We start from the raw sequence: 23,828 nt of genomic DNA, 5'->3' as shown, positions 1-23,828 counted from the left end.
AACAAAGAATGTGAAAAACAGAATAAATTTATTGAAAAAAAAAAATCTCTTTTTAAGATTTCCTCTATGGAGCAGTCAGGGTGATTTTTCAAAAATATTAATCTACTCTATTTCTTCCTCTCTCTTTAACTCTTTCAAATAAATAAATCTTTTAAAAATTTTAAAAAATATTAATCTGATCATATTTTGCTCCTCAGATGAAAATCATTTGATTATTGTCTTTGTCTTAATAGGCTCCCCATGCCCCCAGCCTTTTCTTTTTTTTTTTTTCCTAAGATTTATTTTATTTATTTGAAAGACAAAGTTACAGAGAGAGGTTGAGACAGAGAGAGAGGTCTTCAATCTGCTGCTTCACTCCCCTGATGGCCGCGATGGCCGAAGCCAGGAGCCAGGAGCTTCCTCCGGGTCTCCCACACGGGTGCAGGGGCCCAAGGACTTGGGCCATCTTCTACTGCTGTCCCAGGCCACAGCAGAGAGCTGGATCAGAAGAGGAGCAGCCGGGACTAGAACCGGTGTCCATGTGGGATGCTGGCGCTTCAGGCCAGGGCTTTAACCCACTACGCCACAGCACCGGCCCCTTCCCAACTTATTTCTGACAACACAATCCCTGGTGTTAATAGTCCAGCCCTACTACTTACTTTACATCCCATGATGCATCATGCTGTTTCTTGCCTGTGGCCTCCACACAAGCTATTGCCCATGCATATGCTAACCTTACCTGCCTCTCTTTACCTGTTGGATATTAGACCCCCGGATGGCTTGCCTGAAGTTCTTCCTCTCTGTACTTTGACAACACCCTTTATGAAGTCACTTACTTGCCTGTTTACTTCTTACTCTCCCTCTATGGACTGAAAGTCTCTTGAAGGCAAGAACTAGGACTTCTACCATGTTATGTTTTCAGGTCTTAAAAACAACAGCCTCAAAAATCTTACTATCCGCAAGCTACCTATAAGTGATTAACACGACAGGAAAATTATTAAAATTTTTATTAATATGTGACAGACTAATTAGATGTTGTTTGTCATCTCCAGTCTGGTGGGAATTGTGGGTTGATTTTATTGACATCCATTATGATGAAGACTGAACAGCTCAGTATTTTGTTTCTAGGTTCTGGAATGAAGCAAAGCTAGGCAGGTGACCTTGGGAAGTTACTTCACTTTTCTGTCCATTATCTGTAAAATGAAGCTCCTTCCTTGTGGTGGTGTTGGGAGAATTAAGTACTGATAAAGCATAAATGATGCTTAGCAGTAGGCCTGGTTTATAGGAACAGCCCATAAATGTCTACTGTTGTAAGTAGTGTTTGTCACACACAATTTACCACCAGCAGGTCTTGTTTTATCTGAAGGTTTTCAGCCAGAAAATTATTTCACTAAACTTTTCCCTTGTTTCTTCTTCTATCTGCAGTGGAATGAGAGAATTGAAGGAAAGCATCTCTCAGGTCCTTTCAGCCCTAAAAATAGATTGTATAATATGCTCAAGGGACTGTGTAATTTGTAGTAACCCATAACAAAAGGCATGCAAGGCGGGTGAGTGGTGTCCCAGATGATATGTGATGGACATGAAGAACAGGAAGGAGTAATTTCAAAACATTTTCCAAAGAGTAGGTCAAGGGAATTGAAAGCAGGAAAAGGGATCAAGCAAATAAGAACAAAAACACAAATCAACAAAACAAAGGCATTAGTGCCAATGTTTGCATCTGGGGATACTCCTCCCAATAACTTTAATCTCTTTATCTTTATGTCAACTCTAGGCAGAGATAGAAGCAGACGATAGAAGAATTGCTCTCCAATCTCACCATGGAAGTCGCTGAGAGAGGATTCCATTTCAGAGTTTATAAAGCCACTGCTCATTAAACTGAGTCATCTAGGTTTCTATTTGGCTACATTGACAGCCTAAACACCAAGAGGCTATTGATCTAATTGTAGAAGGACACTAAAGGTGACCAGTCCATGGAAAAGACAATCATTCAGAGAACCAAAATTCTTCTCTCTCTTGCTTTGTTATCCTCAGTACATGACTGCTGGATCAGAAGTCAGTTCCTGTGCCTTTAGGTGTAAAGTCATCATCCCAGAAAGAGGGAAAAGACACAGTACAAAAGACAAAAGCCAGCTGTGTCCCCCTCTCCTTTTATTAGAAAAGGAAGGGTTTTATTCCTTGAATGCTCCACCCACTAAATCTTCTCTAATATCTTATTTGCCAAAACTGAGTCATGTGGCCAACCAGCTGCAACAAAGCACAGAACTCTTTTACTACAGAATCTAGAGGGAACTGGCATGGTATGGGCCACTAACATGTTTAGTGCCTGCCTCCTGTTCAATAAAGCAAATTGAACATCCACTGTGTATTTTGTTTGGTGATAACTGAAACTGGATTAATCATATTTAAATAAATAGGCTGACAATACTACAACAATCTTATATTGCCTATAAATTAGTTAGGGCCAAGTTTCCATCCCTCTATTCCATCTCCCTTCCTTTTCCTTTCCTACACCTAAAAAGAAAGTCATGTTAGTACATCAAAACATCTTTTACCTCTGAGTCATAAAAACTTTCCAGATAGATTTGTAACTCTTATAATGTGACATTTTTCAAGTTAACAACTTTCAAGTTTTTCTGCTCATTTAAATCATATCTTCTTTATAACACATTTCTATGTTAAATTTATCATATTGTTTTCCAATGTCTCTTCTTTTCCCACCATCACTATTCTGAGGGTAAGGAAGTGAATGTGCCCAATCGTTAGGTCTCTGGAGATTCCAGATTGTGACTGATGACAATTATTCCTTTGTCTTGTCTTTTCTTTTTTTTTTTTTTTTTTTTTTTTTTTTTTTTTTTTTTTTGGACATGCAGAGTTAGTGAGAGAGACAGAGAGAGAGAGAGAAAGGTCTTCCTTCCATTGGTTCACCCCCCAAATGGCCACTACGGCCGGCGTGCTGAGCCGATCCGAAGCCAGGTGCCTCCTCCTGGTCTCCCATGTGGGTACAGGGCCCAAGCACTTAGGCCATCCTCCACTGCCTTCCTGGGCCACAGCAGAGAGCTGGACTGGAAGAGGAGCAACCGGACAGAATCTGGTACCTCAACAGGGACTAGAACTCGGGGTGCCGGCGCCACAGGTGGAGGCTTAGCCTAGTGAGCCACAGCGCCAGCCCCTTTGTCTTTTCAATAGCTTGTGATACATATTCTTAAAATACAGAATGGATCAGTTTAGAGAAAATACAGGATATACAGAGCAATTCTCTAGAAGTGAAATAATGTGTTGACTTTCAATGGGAAAGGAGTGAGAAAACATGAGAGCCGCAAATTTCCCAGGTATAGGCAAGCATCTAATTAAAAATACGTGTATAAGGGGATATATCATCTAGGAGATATTCAAAATATAACCAAAAGAGATAGCCTTACATATCCAAGGCTTTAAATCATTCAAAACAGGAAAATATCCAGGAACTTCAAAGTCAGAATTTTTTTGGGTGGGGGTGCAGGCAGAGTTAGACAGAGAGAGAGTTATAGACAGTGAGAGAGAGACAGAGAGAAAGGTCTTCCTTCCGCTGGTACACTCCCCTAATGGCCGCTACTGCCGGCGTGCTGAGCTGATCCAAAGCCAGGAGCCAGGTGCTTCCTCCTGGTCTCCCATGTGGGTGCAGGGCCCAAGGACTTTGGCCATCATCCACTGCCTTCCCGGGCCACAGCAGAGAGCTGGACTGGAAGAGGAGCAACCGGGACAGAATCTGGCGCCCCAACCGGGACTAGCACCTAGGGTGCCGGCACTGTGGAGGATTAGCCAAGTGAGCCACGGCACCAGCCTAAAGCCAGAATTCTTACAGAAAAAAAACAAATCATGAAAACAGTAGAAAGGTGAGGCACAGTCTAAGTGGTAAGGAAATAATCTGGCAGCCTATCTTTATCTTTGAAGCCACTTCTTATTTCCCTAATCATTAATTTAGTCACAGTTTCCTGTGCAAATCAGGTTCTCTGGATTTTAAAGATTATGTAACAGACTTGAAATACTTCTTTACACAACTACTAAAATTATACATTGGTACAGTGATGATCACATAGTAATTTAATCACAATTTTAACCAAGATGAAGAAATCTATTTAGTCACTGCTGCAATTCAATTGCATTAACACAGGAAAAAATGTTTCAGCAATTTACAAAGACAAAGCAACCTATCAAGCCATAGTGTGGGACTCAGACAGATAAAAGTCACAGAACCACTCAACTACTCCATTAAGTCTATAAGCTGATAAGCAGGAACCTGAGCACCAGTAAAGCTGTGCCCTGACTTCTTGCCTTCACAATGAGTTTTGCTCTTATTCTTACTGCTGTTGCTGCTTATGAATCCTTTATTCTTTTGAATTGCCGAGTAAAAAGTTCTTAGTTTCCCATTCCATGACTATAGGCAAGATGTGTCTGTGTGTATTGTCATTTTCTAGAATTGTCATATATACATATATATAGCCAATTTCTAGAATTGTATAAAGAAAACTAATGACACATTTGTCCAGATTGCATGTTGATATGGATGGTTGAAACCAGTACCAAGGAAATCAAAGAGCCAACTCTGTTAATAAAAGTAGGGAAAAACAATAGAAGCTGCAAATAAGCCATTAACTCATTGAAAGGAATAATTAGAAATTTTAAGTTAATTTATTATATTTGAAAGACAGAGATAAAAGATCTCCCATCTGCTGGTTCACTACCCAAATGACCTTTACAATAGTCGTGGCTAGACCAGGCTGAAGCTAGGAGCCAGGAATTCAATCTGAGTATTCCATGTAAGTTACAGGGACTCAAATATGTAAGCCATCACCAACTACCCCCAGGGACACAAATCAGCAGGAAGCTGTAAGCGGGAGGAGAGGAGGGGAGGGGAGAGGAGGGGAGGGGAGGGAGGGAGAGAGGGAGGCAGGGAGAGAGGGAGGGAGGGAGGGAGAGGGAAAGGGGAGGGAGGGGATGGTGAGTGGAAGGGAGGGGAGAGTATGGAGAGGAAGGTAGAGGAGGGGAGGGGAGGAGAGAGATTTGGTACAGAAGTTAAGATGCCACTTGGAACACTTGCATCCCATATCAGAGTTCCTGGGTTCAAGCCCTGGCTCTTCCAATGCCAGTTTCCTGCTTGTAAGTATTCTGGGATGTAGTAGGTGATAGCTCAAGTGGTTGTGATGGGGGCTATGTAGAAAATCAATGAGGGACAAAGGAGCTGAGGAATTTCCAGCAGTCTCTGTGCAGCTTCCCTGCACCCCTAACTCTACCTACTTCAATGCCAGTTCAGTACACCCGCTTTCCCCCATGATGCACCAGACCCCCCACGATGAGCATGTGTATACTAAGTTTCATGTGAAGATGCCGTAAAACCATAAAACACACAGAGATCATCACAGGCACTGGACCCCACTCAAACTCCAGGCTGTTTGTATATTCAATGTGGGCACCACCCCTATTTGATACATGGTATCACTACACTGGGGAAAGCATTGCATTTCCATCCAAGTAGGACTGCCTGCATTTACTTCTGAGTATGCAATTTCTCTTTAAATAAAGCCTGTTCCCATTCTTGCACTTTATTTATCTCTGCTTTGAATTCTTCTTTCAGGTAGAAAAATAACTTGGAAGAAATCTAGCTGGTAGATCCTGTCCCCACAACAGTTTGATCCCTCACACCCAGTATTCCTGGCTCCTGGTTCTGACCTGTCCCCAGCCCCTCAGACATTTGGGAAGAAATACAGCAATTGGCAGACCATTTTCTCTCTTTCTCTCTCTCACACCCACCCCCACTCCTCTCCAGCTTTCAAAATACATGCATACAAACAAAGAAAAACATGACAACATGCAATTGCACTTCTCAGCCCTCAATTCCAAGTGTTAGGTAGGCAGGTAGAAGTTAGCATATGTGTGTGAAAGGGGCTGAAGGAAAACAAAGTACTTGGGGTAAGAAAGTACATGAGGCAGTCTCAGAAGCTCAGCATTTTATACAGCTAAGTCCTGCCCTTACCCCAGATAACTTTATAGGTGGTCCCAAAATTCATTCCCTGAAAATACCCCCAAGAGAATCTTCCCAGTGGGCTACGCTGTCTGATAATGTTGCATAATAAAACCTTGGGAGGAAGTGCATGAATTTCACACCCAGAAAGCCCTTTGTCCAGAAGGAACAACAGGAAGAAGTGAACCCCAAACCCACATACACCACAGTCTGAATGTAGTCTGGGCTCACTTCCTCAGCTTTGGCTGGAAAGTTGCCTATCCATTCTGACGGATGTACTAGCTCATCAAATTCCACTGCTTGCTTACAGCTACTCACTATCTCACATCTGAAATTCTTTTTCTTAGGGGAAGACAAGGACTTCTATTCCAATGACCTCCACTAATACCAGCATTTCAAGAACTGAAAATCAGCATTAAACAGGAAGATCAAAAATTGAATCCTGCTTAGGGTCCATCACACAGATGGTTCTTGAGGCCAACCTCTGGGCTCACTGAATCATTACCATGTGATCTTTATTTTATAGACAGCTTAGAGTTGGAAACATAAGCTGAGAGGCCTCTTGAAGCAATTTCAGTATTATCGGCAGCTTTTGCAATGTATTACATAAGCCCAGTTATTTCTTCAGTTCTTTAATAACCCAAGTATTCTATATAATTTTCTCAATGCGTTGATAACCCAAGTACTACATTTTCCTATCCTACAAAGTGTCAGAGATGCAATCAATCTTGTGACTCTTGTATATAATAACAACCAAAGAACATTTAAAAGAAATTTTTTAAGTAGAGAATTGTTTTTAGATGGAGAAAGCTCCTATCACTGGTTTACTGCTCAAATGCTCACAGCCAGGCTAAAGCCGAGATCCAGGAAAACAATCCCATTCCCCCAGATGATGGGGAGGAACCCATCACTACTGCCTCTCTGCATCTGCACTAGCAGGAAACTGGAGTCAGAAGCCGGAGCCAGGTACTGAACCCAAGAACTCCAATGAGGAATACACAGGCATCTTAACCTTCGTCTTAACCAACAGGCCAAAAACCCATCCCGCAAGGAGTGTTTTTAACCATCTTTAATGGTAGACTTAGTGCCAGGAAGAGGCTCTCACTTCATAGCCATGGTCTGCTTTTGGCTTGAGACATCCATCTCGGGATTCTGGGTTTGCTTTCAAACACTCTGCTTTTCCATTTCCATGTTTTACTTTCCCCTGGGATCTGTCCTTGTGAGATATTAACTGACCATTCTTCATGACCATCAGTGGTATAGATAGGATGAAGTCTCCATGACTGGTTTCGCCTATTAAAGAGAGAGAAAGTGGATAATGGACAAGAGCAGACCAGTTGTCGGGCAATTCCAAGATGGTGGAATATGGAGGGCGCTTACTACTCCTGCCTAGGGGAAGATAGTTAAAAAAAAAAAAAAAGTGGAGACAGTATAATCTCAGGGAAGAGTTAGAGAGAAAACTGTAGAAAAAACTCCACATAAATTAGAGGGGTACCGTGGATTTGTATGGAGGGTGTGGATGCACACAACTCAGGGCCCCAGCAGCCAAGAGCCTCAGCACCAGCTCTGCAGATTCAGGTGAGACCAGACTACAGCACCCCAAGCCACTGGCAATAAACCTGGGGAAGAGCCTGGTGTCAGTCTGGCTAAGAGCCCTGTGGAGGACAGTGTACCTGCCAACCTAGAGGCAAAAAAGGGGGGCAGGCTTCTCTCTCCCCAAACACCCAGCACCCAAACACCCAAAGTAGCCAAGACGGAGCAGGTGCCATCTTGGACATACATAGCAGCTGCACCCAGCTCAGGTTCACACTCCCAGCAACCAGCTGAGAGGAGAGCCTGAGTCTGTCTGGGAGAATTGACAGGGGGCTGGGTGTCCATGACTGTCAGAGCCCTATGAGCTGGGATGGACTATGAAAACACTATGGCTGCACTGGAAGACACAGGGTGTGGCTGGGTCTTTGGGCAGTCACTGTGCATAACTACGCAAGCTCAGGGCTCCTTGATTCCCTGGTGAGGGTAATTGCTGCAGGATCCTTGCTCACACCAAGGACTGCATGGATCCTTTGTGTGGTTCTTGCAGCAGTGTGGATGAATTAGGGCTAGCACCCAGGCATTGGTCTCCATAGAGGAAAGGAGGTGAGTATGAGACTATGCTAACAGAGCTGATCAAACTTCCCCTCTGATTAAGAGAGAGAGAGAGAGAGAGATGGAGGGAGATTTATTACACCCAACTTGGTGTCACTTTGGACACTCTCCTCAACCTGGAGCACTGAACAGAGCTCCCTGGGCACACCCAGCACATACCCCTGGGTATTCACTGAAAGAGTAGATAAACCACAGCCATAGTCCAAAGATGAAGAGACTGAAGAAATGCCAGAGATGGAATTCAAAAAATTGATCACAGGATTAGCCAGCACCGCGGCTCACTAGGCTAATCCTCCACCTGCAGCACCGGCACACCGGGTTCTAGTCCCGGTCAGGGCGCCGGGTTCTGTCCCGGTTGCCCCTCTTCCAGGCCAGCTCTCTGCTGTGGCCCAGAAGTGCAGTGGAGGATGGCCCAAGTGCTTGGGCCCTGCACCCCATGGGAGACCAGGAGAAGCTCCTAGCTCCTGGCTTCGGATCAGCACGGTGCACTGGCCACAGCGCGCTGGCCGCAGCAGCCACTGGGGGTTGAACCAACGGAAAAGGAAGACCTTTCTCTCTGTTTCTCACTGTCTAACTCTGCCTGTCAAAAAAAAAAAAAAAAAAAAAAAAAAAGATAAAAAAACTGATCACAGGATTACTTAGAAGTAATCAGAAGCAAATTCATGGATTAAAGAAATGCATACATGACATGAATGAAAATTTTTCCAGTTAAATTGAGATTTTAAAGAGAAATCAAAATGAAATATTGGGAATGAAGAATTCAAGGCCGGCGCCATGGCTCAGTAGGCTAATCCTCCACCTTGCGGCGCCGGCACACCGGGTTCTAGTCCCATTCGGGGCACCGGATTCTGTCCCAGTTGCCCCTCTTCCAGGCCAGCTCTCTGCTGTGGCCTGGGAGTGCAGTGGAGGATGGCCCAAGTGCTTGGGACCTGCACCTGCATGGGAGACCAGGAGAAGCACCTGGCTCCTGGCTTCAGATCAGCGCGATGCGCTGGCCCGCACGCGCCAGCAGCAGCAGCCATTGGAGAGTGAACCAACGGCAAAAGGAAGACCTTTCTCTCTGTCTCTTCTTTCACACTATCCACTCTGCCTGTCCAAAAAAAAAAAAAAAAAAAAGAATTCAATAGATCAAATAAAAAAATGTGGTGGAAATTCTTAACAACAGATTTGGTGAAGCAGAAGAAAGAATATCCGAGTTAGAAGACAACTCTCTGGAAATTTTGTAGTCAGACCAAAAAAAAAAAAAAAAAAAAAAAAGAGGAAGAAATTAGCAAACTAAAAAAGACTGTAGGAGATATATGGGATACTATACTATCAAATGACCAAACATATGAGTCTTAGGAGTTCCTGGAGGTGTGGAAACAGAGAATGGATTATAAAGCCTTTTTGGTGAACTAATTACAGAAAATATCCCTAATTTAGAAAAAGAAAGGGAAGTCCAGGTACGGGCAGCACATAGAATTCCTAATAGATATGACCAGAACAGATCTTCACCATGACACCCTATAGTCAAACTCCCCACAGTAAAACATAAAGAAAAGATTCTAAAATGTGCACAAGAGAAATGCCAGATTACTTTCAGAGAATCTCCAAGCAGATACAGCTAACTTCTCATCAGAAACCCTACAGGCTAGGAGAGATGGTAAGATATATTCTAAGTCTTAAGAGAAAAAAAACTGTCAACCCAGAATACTGTATCCTGCAAAGCTCTCATTTATGAATTAAGGTGAAATAAAGACCTTGCATAACAGAAATTGAAAGAATTTATCACCACTGTCCAGCCTTACAAAAGATGCTTAAGGATCTGCTACATATAGGAACACAAAAACATAGCCATAACTATGAAAGAAGATGAAGGCAGAAAATCTCCCAGTAAAAGTACAAAGGAAATCCAAAGTAAACAATATGAATATTTATGGAAAAATGGCAGGTAAAGTCATTACTTATCAGTAGTCACCTTGAATGTAAACAGCTTCAACTCTCTAGTTAAGATACAGACTGGAGCCGGCGCCGTGGCTCAATAGGCTAATCCTCCACCTTGCGGCGCCGGCACACCGGGTTCGAGTCCCGGTTGGGGCGCCGGATTCTGTCCCGGTTGCCCCTCTTCCAGGCCAGCTCTCTGCTATGGCCAGGGAGTGCAGTGGAGGATGGCCCAGGTGCTTGGGCCCTGCACCCCATGGGAGACCAGGAAAAGCACCTGGCTCCTGGCTCCTGCCAGGATCAGCGCAGTGCGCCGGCTGCAGTGGCGGCCATTGGAGGGTGAACCAACGGCAAAAAGGAAGACCTTTCTCTCTCTGTCTCTCTCTCTCACTGTCCACTCTGCCTGTCAAAAAAAAAAAAAAAAAAAAAAAAAAAAAAAAGATACAGACTGGCTGCATGGATTAAAAAACAAGTCCCAGGGCCGGCACTGTGGCTCACTTGATTAATCCTCCACCTTGCAGTGCCGGCATCCCATATGGGCGCCAGGTTCTAGTCCCGGCTGCACCTCTTCTAGTCCAGCTCTCTGCTGTGGCCCAGGAAGGCAATGGAGGATGGCCCAAGTGCTTGGGCCCCTGCACCCGCATGGGAGACCAGGAGGAGGCACCTGGCTCCTGGCTTCGGATTGGTGCAACGCTGGCCGTAGCGGCCAATTGGGGAGTGAACCAACGGAAGGAAGACCTTTCTTGTTGTCTGTTTCTCTGTCTATGACTCTACCTGTCAAATAAAAAAAATTTAAAAAAAAAAAAGACCCATCTATTTGCTGCCTATGAGAAACACATCACACCAAGAAAGATACACACAGACTGAAAGTAAAAAGATGGAAAAAGATATTCCAAGCTAGTAGAAACCAAAAAAGAGCTGGTGTAGCCATCCTAATATCAGACAAAATAGACTTTAACACAAAAATTGGTAAGAGAGAAAAAGAAGGGCACTATGTCAGGATTAAAGGATCAATTCAAAAGGAAGATGTGACTATTATAAACATATATGCACCTAATTACAGGGCACTTGGTTATTTAAAAGAAATGTTAATCAATCTTAAGAGAGACATAGGCCCCAATACAATAGTAATGGGGGACTTCAATACCCCATTTTCAGCAACAGACAGAAAATCGAAACAGTATTAAAGACCCTTCCAGCAAAGAAAAGACCAGGACCATATGGCTTCACTGCTGAATTCTACCAGACATTTAAAGAACTCACTCCAATTCTTCTCATGTTATTCAAAACAACTGAAAGGGAGGGAATCCTCCCAAACTCCTTCTATAAAGCCAGCAGCACCTTAAACCTAAAAAGATACTAAACCTAAAAAGCCAGCAGCACCTTAAACCTAAAAAGCACTAAACCTAAAAAGATACAACAGAGAAAGAGAACTACAGGCCAAGATCCCTGATGAACATACTCTTTATTTAGTATAGAGTTAATCTTATGTGTACGAAGTTAATTGAATCTTAGTCAAAAGTAAGAATGGGAATAGGAGAAGGAGGAGGAAGAAGGGTGGGAGTACAGGTGGGAGAAGTACAGGTGGGAAGAATCACTATATTCCTAAAGTTGTATTTATGAAATGCATGAAATTTGTATACATTAAATAAAAGGTTTCTGGGAAAAAATAAAATTGAAATATGTTTCACTGATAAGAAGAAAGATCACGAGGGGCCAGCAGCGTGACATGATGGGTAAAACTGCCCCTTGTGCCACCAGCATCTATACGGGCACCAGTTCATGTCCTGGCTGTCCCACTTTCAATCCAGCTGATAATGCACCTGGGAAAAGAGTGGAAGATGGCCCAACTGTGTCACCCTGCCACTTACATGGGAAACCTGGATGAAGCTCCTTGCTCCAGGCTTTGGCCTGGCTCAGTCCTGGCCATTGCAGCCTTCTGGAGAGTGAACTAGCAAACGGAAACTCTTTCTTTTTCTGTTTCTACCTCTGTCTCTGTAACTCTGACTTTCAGATAAACCTTGAAGGAGGAGGAAGAGGAGAGATTACTAGCTCTTGCTGCCCACAACTGAACTTTTATAGCTCAGCACATTCAGAATGAGACCTTCAATTTACTTGGTATTCCACTCAGTTCCCTAGTAAGTGTTCAAAACATTCTAATATTTCTTGTGACTTTTCCCTAAAAGATCCAGTAAAAATGAGTCAATAGAGGATGCCCAATATCATACAATACACATCATTTTTTGGCAATACTTTATGTTTATGCAGAACCTGTCAGTATCTTATCTCAAATCATTTCAGCAGCAAACTATTTTAGAAGCACACAAGGGAAGGAAAAATATGTAATTTTGATTTACTAAATGTATTTGCTTCTTTACATGAAAATGAAAAAAGCTTAGATTATTTGTGGAAAAATTATTTCTTTATGTGCTGTTCATTCTGGGTGATCTTTTATTTGTTCTGGAAGTTACACAGTTAATGAATGCCTAGATTTTCTGGGGCATTAGTCCTTTTCCATTCCAAAATGTGTAAAGACTGTACAGAGCAAGCTAAGCAACCTACACTAAATTGTCTTAAAGTTTGAAACTGATTGCTTATGTCACTGAACTTTTACCCTAAGAGAGCTCTTTTTTTTTTTTTACAGAGAAAATTATTTTAAGCAACAATAATAAAACACTAACACTTTGAGATTATGCATTTCACTTACATTTTTAAGAAATTCTTCTTCATTTACTTTTTTATTTGTTCATAAGACAGCAAGCATGAGAGAAAGAAACAGAGACAGAGATCTTCCATCTGCTGGTTCACTCCCCAAATGCCCACAATAGCTAGGGCTGGGCCAGACCAAGGCCAGGAGCCCAGAACTCCATTCAGGTCTCTCACATAGGTGGTAGAAATCCAAACTACATGAGCCATAACCTGCTTTGTACCAGGGTGTGCCTTATCAGGAAGCTGGAATCCAGGGTGGGGCCAAGACTTGAACCCAGGCAATCTGATATGGAATGTGAACATCTTACACAGTGTCTTAACTGCAGAACCAAATGCCTGTCCCAACCCCGTTACATTTGAGTAGATACTATACTAAAGATGTTACATATTTTAGAAACTTATTACTGGTGTTCAAATGCAAACACTGATATAATGGTTTCCTTCAAGGGAAAGGCCATTCTTGAGTTGGTTAAGATCACTGAAAGTAAAATCAAACTATTACAGTAACACTGTGAGAGGCATAATGTGCTGTGTTTGAGCAATGCCAGATTACAGCTAACTAAGTGGTTTGCTGAAGTTTCCCCATTGACCCTCCACAGTAATTCTGTGGCATAAGCAAGTTTGGTAACACTACTACTTTTTGTTTGGAAAACAGGCTCAGGAGGGTGATAGAATCTGCCCCCAAACCATCCAGTTAGTGATGAACATAGACATGGGTCTTCTAGCTCCTTGACCAATTCCACGTGATTGTGACAAAGGCCCAGGGAAATATTTCTCACATGATTGTAAAAGTCAAAGAGAAATGAAAACTTTCTGCGTCTACTTTGAAAATGTCTTAATCAGATTACCAAGGAATACTGTTTAAGTAAAACAGATGTGTCAAAGGGAAAACTTGGAATGTTTTTAATTTGGTAAAAGTCTAATAAACCTATACACAAGGTTATATAACTTAGAAAAATAACACCTTATATTTATATGAGGATACTTTATTTTTTTTTTATAGTGATCATTTTTTTTTTATTTTTTTTTATTTATTTATTTTTTATCTTTTATTTAATGAATATAAATTTCCAAAGTACGTCTCATGGGTTACAATGGCTTTCCCCCCCATACCGTCCCTCCCACCCACCACCCTCCCCTTTCCCACTCCCTCTCCCCTTCCATTCACATCAAGATTCATTTTCGATTATCTTAGTATACAGAAGATCAGCTTAGTATACCTTAAGTAAGGATTTCAACAGTTTGTTCCCACACAGAAACATAAAGTGAAAAATAATAGATGATTTTTTTTTAATGATGATGAAATCAGATCAGACCTATTGTCATGTTTAATCCCAGTGAGAGTCAAGTTGGGAATTGATAGTTTCTTTTTTTTTTTTTTTTTTTTTTTTTTAACAGAAGATCAGTTTAGTGTACATTAAGTAAAGATTTCAACAGTTTGCACCCCCATAGAAACACAAAATGAAATATACTGTTTGAGTACTCGTTATAGCATTAAGCCTCAGTGTACAGCACATTAAGGACAGAGATCCTACATGAGGAGTAAGTGCACAGTGACTCCTGTTGTTGACTTTACCAATTGACACTCCTGTTTATGGCATCAGTAATCTCCCCATGCACCAGTCATGAGTTTCCAAGGCTATGGAAGCCCCTTGAGTTCTCCGACTCTTATCTTGTTTAGACAAGGTCATAGTCAAAGTGGAGGTTCTCTCCTCCCTTCAGAGAAAGGCACCTCCCTCTTTGAAGACCTGTTCTTTCCACTGGGATCTCACTCACAGAGATCTTTTTGCCAGAGTGTCTTGGCTTTCCATGCCTGAAATACTCTCATGGGCTTTTCAGCCAGATCCGAGTGCCTATAGGGCTGATTCTGAGGCCAGAGTGCTATTTAGGACATCCGCCATTCTATGAGTCTGCTGAGTATCTCACTTCCCATGTTGGATCACTCTCCCCTTTATTTATTCTATCGGTTAGTGTTAGCAGATACTAGACTTGTTTATGTGCTCCCTTTGACTCTTAGTCCTTTCATTATGATCAATTGTGAACTGAAATTGATCACTGGGACTAGTGAGATGGCATTGGCACATGCCACCTTGATGGGATTGAATTGGAATCCCCTAGTATGTTTCCAACTCTACCAATTGGGGCAAGTCAGCCCGAGCATGCCCCAAATTATACATCTCTTCCCTCTCTTATTCCCACTTTTATGTTTAACAGGGATCACATTTCAGTTAATTTTCAACACTTAAGAATAACTGTGTGATAATTACAGAATTAAACCAGTCATATTAAGTAGAACAGACAAAAAAAAAAAATACTATGAGGGATAATGTATTAAGTTGTCCATTAGCAGTCAGGGCTATGCTGATCAAGTCACCATTTCTCATAGTGTCCATTTCACTTCAGGAGGTTTCCTTTTTGGTGTTCAGTCAGTTGTCACCGATCAGGGAGAACATATGGTATTTGTCCCTTTGGGACTGGCTTACTTCACTCAGCATGATGTGTTCCAGATTCCTCCATTTTGTTGCAAATGACTGGATTTCGTTGTTTCTTACTGCGGTATAGTATTCTAAAGAATACATATCCCATAATTTCTTTATCCAGTCTACCGTTGATGGGCATTTAGGTTGGTTCCAGGTCTTGGCTATTGTGAATTGTGCTGCAATAAACATTAGGGTGCAGACCGCTTTTTTGTTTATCAATTTAAACTCCTTTGGGTAAATTCCAAGGAGTGGGATGGCTGGGTCGAACGGTAGGGTTATATTCAGGTTTCTGAGGAATCTCCAGACTGACTTCCATAGTGGCTTGACCAGTTTGCATTCCCACCAACAGTGGGTTAGTGTCCCTTTTTCCCCACATCCTCGCCAGCATCTGTTGTTGGTAGATTTCTGTATGTGAGCCATTCTAACCGGGGTGAGGTGAAACCTCATTGTGGTTTTGATTTGCATTTCCCTGATTGCTAGTGACCTTGAACATTTTTTCATGTGCCTGTTGGCCATTTGGATTTCCTCTTTTGAAAAATGTCTATTGAAGTCCTTGGCCCATCTCTTAAGTGGGTTGTTGGTTTTGTTTTTGTGGAGTTTCTTGATCTCTTTGTAGATTCTGGTTATTAACCCTTTATCTGTTGCATAGTTTGCAAATATGTTTTCCCATTCTGTTGGTTGTCTCTTCACTCTCCTGACTGTTTCTTTTGCAGTACAGAAACTTCTCAATTTGATGCAATCCCAATAGTTGATTTTGGCTTTGACTGTCTGTGCCTCCCGGGTCTTTTCCAGAAATTCTTTGCCTGTGCCAATATCTTGAAGGGTTTCTCCAATGTTCTCTAATAACTTAATGGTGTCAGGACGTAGATTTAGGTCTTTAATCCACGTTGAGTGGATTTTTGTGTAAGGTGTAAGGTAGGGGTCTTGCTTCATGCTTCTGCACGTGGAAATCCAGTTTTCCCAGCACCATTTATTGAATAGACTGTCCTTGCTCCAGGAATTAGTTTTAGATCCTTGATCAAATATAAGTTGGCTGTAGATGTTTGGATTGATTTCTGGTGTTTCAATTCTGTTCCATTGGTCTATCCATCTGTTTCTGTACCAGTACCATGCTGTTTTGATTACAACTGCCCTGTAGTATGTCCTGAAATCTGGTATTGTGATGCCTCCGGCTTTGTTTTTGTTGTACAAGATTGATTTAGCTATTCGAGGTCTCTTGTGCCTCCATATGAATTTCAGCATCATTTTTTCTAGATCTGCGAAGAATGTCTTTGGTATCTTGATTGGGATTGCATTGAATCTATAAATTGCTTTTGGGAGAATGGACATTTTGATGATGTTGATTCTTCCAATCCATGAGCATGGAAGATTTTTCCATTTTTTGGTATCCTCTTCTATTTCTTTCTTTAAGGTTTTGTAATTTTCATCGTAGAGATCTTTAACGTCCTTGGTTAAGTTTATTCCAAGGTATTTGATTGTTTTTGTAGCTATTGTGAATGGGATTGATCTTAGCAGTTCTTTCTCAGTCATGGCATTACTTGTGTATACAAAGGCTGTTGATTTTTGTGCATTGATTTTATATCCTGCCACTTTGCCAAACTCCTATATGAGGATACTTTAAAAAGTTTGTGGAAAAATGAAATTAAAAGACAAGTTTATTGTAGTGTGAAACATTTTGAAATCTCTGCATGGTGTTATCATACTACACATTTTTCCATGAAGTTTTGAAAACTGTCTCACATCACTGCTTATATTTCACGACAATTATATATGAAGTATCTCACTTATGGTCATGAAAATGCAATCAGTAAATGGGGCAGGTGGAGAAATTGAGTCTCACTGTGCCTAAGAGACTTGCCCAGTATTTCCAGATGGCAGAACCAGGGCCAGAAACCTGACACTCTAACTTCAAAGATGGTGAGTTTTCCATCCCCCAAGCTGGTTGTCACCTTATATAATTTGAGACCTAAATAGAATTAATTAGACTCCAGGTCCCATTCTGCCACCCTTATCCCCTCAACCCAAATGGCTGTGCCACCAGGAGACAATCAGTGAGGGCTCTGTGGCAGAACCAACGGTGCAAGGGAAGTTAAGCTGCAACAGGAACTGGTACCAAGGGCAAGGGGACCCAGCCTTATTTTCAGTCTTCAAGGCTCTTGCCTTAAAGAAGTTCTCCTTGCAACATAATATAAAGAGGTGAGGCTCTCCTAGGGAACATATCCCAGATTCAATACCCATTTGATGGGGAGGATACAGAACCATGAATACATCTTACGAACTCATTTTCACTGAAAAACCCTCATTAAATGCCTGACTTGAAAGAACGATACTTGGGAGAGATTATCCGCATGCTACACTTCAGCTTCATTCATTTTTCTTCAGCCTTGAACTACGGTCTGCAGCAGCTTATAGCTGGTACCAGTCTACAAAGGGACTAAAAGATAAACGTATTCATATCAACTTGTACATTCCTCTGAAATAATGATGACTTAGACCCAAAGCAGAAAATACTTATATCTAAAGATAAAGAAAAGGAAGTTTCCAGACTTTATCTTATTTGTGTAGAAGAATTTGAAGCAAACAAGATAGTCAAGGAATCTGAAAAGGAATGTGTTTCAAATGTGTTTCCATCTTGCTTTCCGGTAACCTCAGCATGCAGGGAGAACATGAATTACACAGATGATAAACTTGTTAATCACTTTTCTGCAATAAAACTTATCTCTCTGAGCACAGTACCCATTCAAAAAGTTCTAATGTAATAACCGTATCTGCAAATTTTATTTTCCTAGGAATCCTAACTCCCAATTTTACTGCTATGTGCTCAACTGTCAGTATACAATTTGCAAAGAAAAGCTTTTTGAAAATTGTAACTTTCTTGACTTTTAAGGGATCAATAAACTTAATGGAAAATGTGAATTTTTTGTTAAATTTTCTTAAATCTTTTTCTCTTATCCCTAACCATACGTGTTAGTTTTAAGCAGTGCTGTTATGTAGTATCATATAGCACTCATCACTGACTTCAGACAGCATTCACAAGCAGTTTGGTTATAAAATGACCAAATCCAGGCACACTTTGGGATGCTGCCAGCTTTACCTATGCCAATCATAGAACAAATCTTATTTGGAGTGAAACATAAAGAAGCACATCATTTTGCTTTTCCTTTCAAGAATAAAATGTCTTCAGTTTCTCACAAGGTTTCTAACACTCAATCATCTATTAAGTTATTCATTCAAGCATGCATTGAGCACCAACTATATGTCAAATCAGACAGCTCAGAAATCCCAGTAATAAAGTAACTACAGTCTGCTACAATTCTTTCCATCCCACCCTGCACTAACACACCATTCTGCCAAAACCTTGAAGTCTAATAGAAGAGAAAGTTCATTATGATGCCATTCGGTAACCACTGATAGAGATATGAGGCAGCATGATGACCAGAGTCAAATTCAGCTGAACCTACAATGTGATCTTAGGTTTTTATAGGTATTTGTATTTATTTTTCCTGGATGATTCCCAAAGTGACAATCAAAAGTTCATTCAATACTCTTTTTTGGCCTCCATTTCTCTACCAACCACCATGAACTAATGCCTTCATTTGAAAATTTCTAGCCAGTGCCACGGCTCAATAGGCTAATCCTCTGCCTGCAGCGCCAGCATCCCGGGTTCTAGTCCCGGTCAGGGTGCCGGATTCTGTCCCGGTTGCTCCTCTTCCAGTCCAGCTCTCTGCTGTGGCCCAGGAAGGCAGTGGAGGATGGCCCAAGTGCTTGGGCCCTACATCCACATGGGAGACCAGGAGAAGCACCTGGCTCCTGGCTTTGGATCAGCACAGTGCGCTGGCCACAGCACGCCAGCCACAGTGGCCACTGGGGGGTGAACCAACGGCAAAGGAAGACCTTTCTCTCTGTCTCTCTCTCACTGTCCACTCTGCCTGTCAAAAAAAAAAAAAAAAAAAAAAACAGAATTCTAGGTATATTCATGTCTTAACATTATTGTAACATCCTATCTGCAAAAATGTTTATTGATTTTATATATCAATTCAGGAAATAGCAAAGGCTAAGGTCAGATGCTAATTTTGATATATACTTTTCTATTCTTCGGGATAGCTTTAGGATACCCTAAAAATCACATGTTCTCTCTCATTCCATAGGAAAGAAATTATAGCCAAGGCCAATTTAAAATTAAAAATGATATTTTCCAACTGTGTTTTGTGGTCACGGAATCTTGTTTGAAGACTGAGGTTCTTCATTCTTAAGAATTTTAGTATGAGACTAGAAATTATAGAAAGGATAGCAAGTGTGTGTGTGTGTGTGTGTACATGTGTAAAATCTTCTTATAAAAACAATAACATCACTGTAATGTCTAATTCCATGCTGTGAAGAAAATACCATCACCTGGGTATTAAGTTGGGTTCATCCAAAGTTTAGGGAAACGTTATCCCTAGCTAGTGCCTGCTGCTTCTAGCCATCATCAGCCTTTGCCCCATATTTCTCCTCCTTTCTCCTCCTTCTGATTCTCTTCCTCCACATCATCACTGTCATTTATCAAAACTGTGCAGGCTACTGTATACCTAATTCACATAACAACCCTGCAGAAACTGACACTCAGGAACAATTGATTGCCTGAGCAGCTAGCTAGAAAGAGCTACAATTGTAACTAAGTACACCTAAGTGTCCGGTTCCTTCCCCCTAGTTTCTTAGTGGAGATGGGGCTTCCCTCCAACTTAGCAGGGTGGCAAGGAAGTCCACACACCGGGGTTTAACGCAGGCTTCCAGGAAAGCACTGGGCCAGCAGGTCAGGCATGCATCCATGAGCAAACCTCTCCATCACCCCCTCTGCCTCACACACACACGCTCCGTCCTAGCACTCACATGACCTTGGCCTTGAGATCTGCTCCTGTACCCGCAGGAGCAATGTGACAGGAGTCCAGGAAAGGAACTTGTCCTCAGAGAAGGTCATTCCTAGTCCTTCAATGGCCTCTCTGTGCCTCTCAGATGTGAAGGTGGATCCCACATGAGCATCCATTTTCCTTCTAACTGGTTCTTTCTTCCTCTCTTGCTCACTTTTTAAAAGATAAGTTCGTTTTGCAGATAAGATGCTGTAACTGAATAGGAATCTGGTCAGAAGGTGCCAGTAGTGGTTTCTATTGGCTCCCTTCCCGCCAATCCTGTCACGAATGTTGCCGCCTGTTATCAGGGAGCAGCTCAGTAACAAATTCCATGATGGGAATTAAATTGCTTTAGCTTCACTACAATTACTTCTTTTGTGGGGAAAGTGTACTCAAGTTATACAGTTCGTTGTTTTTTTTTTTTTTTTTTTTAATCAATCTTCAGCCCTCAGGAATCTTCGTAGACTGCATGCTAAATATGAGGTAGGAGTGAGAGAGGGAAAAGTGCTTTTTTCAGTCAGATACTAGTACTAAATTTGCCAGCAATTCTTCTTTATGAAAAAAGTCTGCAAATCTCATCTGAAACAGTGCATGAGGGAGGAGGAGGTGCTGGAGGAGGAGGAGGAGGAAAGGGAGCAGGCCTGGAGGAAAAGGAAGGAAATTTTGTGAGATCCCTGGCCAAGTCACATATCACTTTCCAGATATGTTGACTAACTCCAGATTGAAAATCACATACCAAATATTCATCATGGCCAAGAGGATCCTATGCTATCCCATAGTTGCAGAAGATACCAACTAGACTTACCTGCGATGAAAAGCAACTCTTTCAGTTTGTACCTTAACACTTATTCCAAGAAGAAAGTATGTAAACTTTACAAGTAAGTGGGATTGACCGGTGCTGGGGCTCACTTGGCTAATCCTCTGCCTGCAGCGCCAGCACCCCGGGTTCTAGTCCCAGTTGGGGTGCCGGGTTCTAATCCCAGTTGCTCCTCTTCCAGGCCAGCTCTCTGCTGTGGCCCGGGGTGGGGGAGGCAGTGGAGGATGGCCCAAGTGCTTGGGTCCCTGCACCCGCATGGGAGACCAGGAGGAAGCACCTGGCTCCTGGCTTTGGATCGGCGTAGCGTCAGGCATAGCAGCCATTAGGGGACTGAACCAACTGAAGGAAGACCTTTCTCTCTGTCTCTCTCTCTCACTGTCTATAACTCTACCGTCAAATTAAAAAAAAAAAATAAGTGGGATTTATAGTTACTCCAACTCCTACTTCTTCCCCTTTTGCTTTCTCTGTTTGATACAGTATAGCTGTGCCCAGAACTTGCTAAAGCACAAATTCTCAGGGATGATAGGGATACTCAAAAATCTCTCAGACACTTTACAATAAAGTTTGTTTTAATTTCTATAATATAGAATTTTAAAGACAATTAACTGTGAAGCTCAATGTCTTTAATGAAATGGAGCCAAGAATGACACATCAGTGATTTTTTTTCCCAAGCCAGTGACACAGTAGGGAAATCAGTGATGATTTCCCAAAAATGCAGCACCTCAGGGACTTATGTATTTCAAGGAATCCTGACGATAAATTTCATCAGTTTAATCTCTAAGCCAAAGGAAAATGATGACATTTGTTGAAACTACCAGGCATATCAGAAAGTTAAATCTAAGGAACTATTACAAGGAAGGGTTATATATTGTAGAAATAGGCAAATTGTGAAAGCACAGGTGACAATACTGCTAAAGAATATATAAAACTGAAACAAAATGGCCAATTTGTTATTATGAGAAATTTTGCTAAAGAATACAATTGACTATGTATTTTTTAAAGATTTACTTATTTATTTGAGAGGCAGAGTTACAGAGAGAGAGAGAGAGAGAGAGAGAGAGAGAGAAAGCAGGAAGTCTTCCATCCACTGGTCCACTACCCAAATGGCCTTAATGGCTGGGGCTGGGCCAGGCCGAAACCAGGACCAAGGAGCTTCTTCTGGGTCTCCCACAGGGGGTGCAGGGGCCCAAGAACTTGGACTATCTTCCACTGCTTTCCTAGGCCATCAGCAGGTAGCTGGATCAGAAGTGGAGCAGCTAGGACTGGAACCTGTACCCATATAGGATGCCAGCACTTCAGGCAGAGGCTTAACCTGCTACACCACAGTGCTGGCCTTATATAAGTTACCAGCTAGGTTTCTATTTCCATTGGTCCACATTTTCTTAAGTACTTAAAAAATGGAACACTCTAACACAAATTGATTTTAGCCCTCACATCATCTTTCCCACACTCACTCAGGATTCCACATCTAGGTGACATCTCCTGATTAGCGGAGCCAGGTGACAATCCTGCATACCAGGCTTCATGGGACAGGAAAACAGGTCTGTTCCTCAGCCTCCCTAATGAGAGGTAGGATCCCGCCTTCACCAAGATTAGTCCAGATCAGGAGAGTGCTCCGTGGGTAGCAGCCAAAAGCACAATGAACACCTGCCTCACTCTTCCACTTTCAGCGGCCCAACATCCTTAGATGCTTTGATTCCCTAATGATTTCCTCAAAAGTAGATGAATAAGTAGTCAATGTTACTTCCTAGGATAATGTACCTCTACCTCCCTACAAAAATGCACTTGCCCCTTCCTCAGCTGGAGAACCCCTGGTTGTGCCAGTCCCCCAGACATTCAGCTCTGAGTCCAGGGCTTTCAGATTTCTGTCCATTCTTTCATCAGTTGTCCTTATCCCACTTTGGTCTTTAAGACACATGGTCAACGTTGTCAGTTTAACTCCAAGACAATGTAATGGGAGAGAGGAGAAGAGAGGAAGGATAATAGTTAAAATATACATTTGTGGGGCTGGCACTGTGGCATAGTAGGTTAAGCCTTTGCCTGTGATGCTGTAATTTCATATGGGTACCAGTTCATGTTCTGGCTGCTTCTCTCCCAAAGCAGCTCTCTGCTATGGCCTGGAAAAGCAGAAGACGGCCCAGGTGCTTGGGCCCCTGAACCAATATGGGAGACCTGGAAGAAACTTCTGGCTCCTGGCTCCAGATTGGCCCAGCTCCAGCTGTTCCAGCCATTTGGGGAGTGAACCATCAGATGGAAGTCTTGTTTGTCTTTCCCTGTCTATAATTCTACCTCTTGCACACACAAACTTCTATGAAGACAAAAGGAAAGAGGTCCCATAGCAAATTGGCATGGGCAGGACTGCTATCTGCTACTTGCTTCTTGCACCACCCAGTCTTTTTTTGAACCTTTTCTGTTTATCCAGGATTCTACCCAGTTAAAAGACTTTATCCACACTTCCATTCTTGAGGAATCTAACATCTCTTCTTGTCCTATCCACAGAGAAGTGCAGAAAATTTTCCCCAATCTCTGAATGTGACAATTTCAAGAGGTTTCCAAGGGACTCTTTTGGTTGCATGCATTCATTTCTCCATATGCCTCCTAGCTTCTACTTTAGAGCAGGAACCATATTTTCACCTGAAAGTGAAAATGCTTTGCCTTAATGAGCCCCTTTTTGGTTAATTCACCTAGTGACACAAGGAACACAGATAGGTAGATGAGAGACTCAGTTCTGAGTTCAGCAGAAACACTGTTGTGTCTCCTCTTGGATGCACATGTTCCCTGGAATCACTCAGATCATTCTCTTGATCAGCTGAGCCCAGAGCTGCAGAGATCAGATGAAAGATTTCTGTGAGTGATCTATCATTAACAGCTTCATGTAAGGACACTTCCAATTA

The sequence above is a fragment of the Oryctolagus cuniculus genome, chromosome 5, assembly GCF_051225735.1.
Source record: "Oryctolagus cuniculus isolate XC-2025 breed Fujian yellow rabbit chromosome 5, ASM5122573v1, whole genome shotgun sequence".
NCBI classification, from domain to species: Eukaryota; Metazoa; Chordata; class Mammalia; order Lagomorpha; family Leporidae; genus Oryctolagus; species Oryctolagus cuniculus.
The sequence above is the reverse complement of the archived record's forward strand: the minus strand, read 5'-3'. Positions refer to the sequence as shown.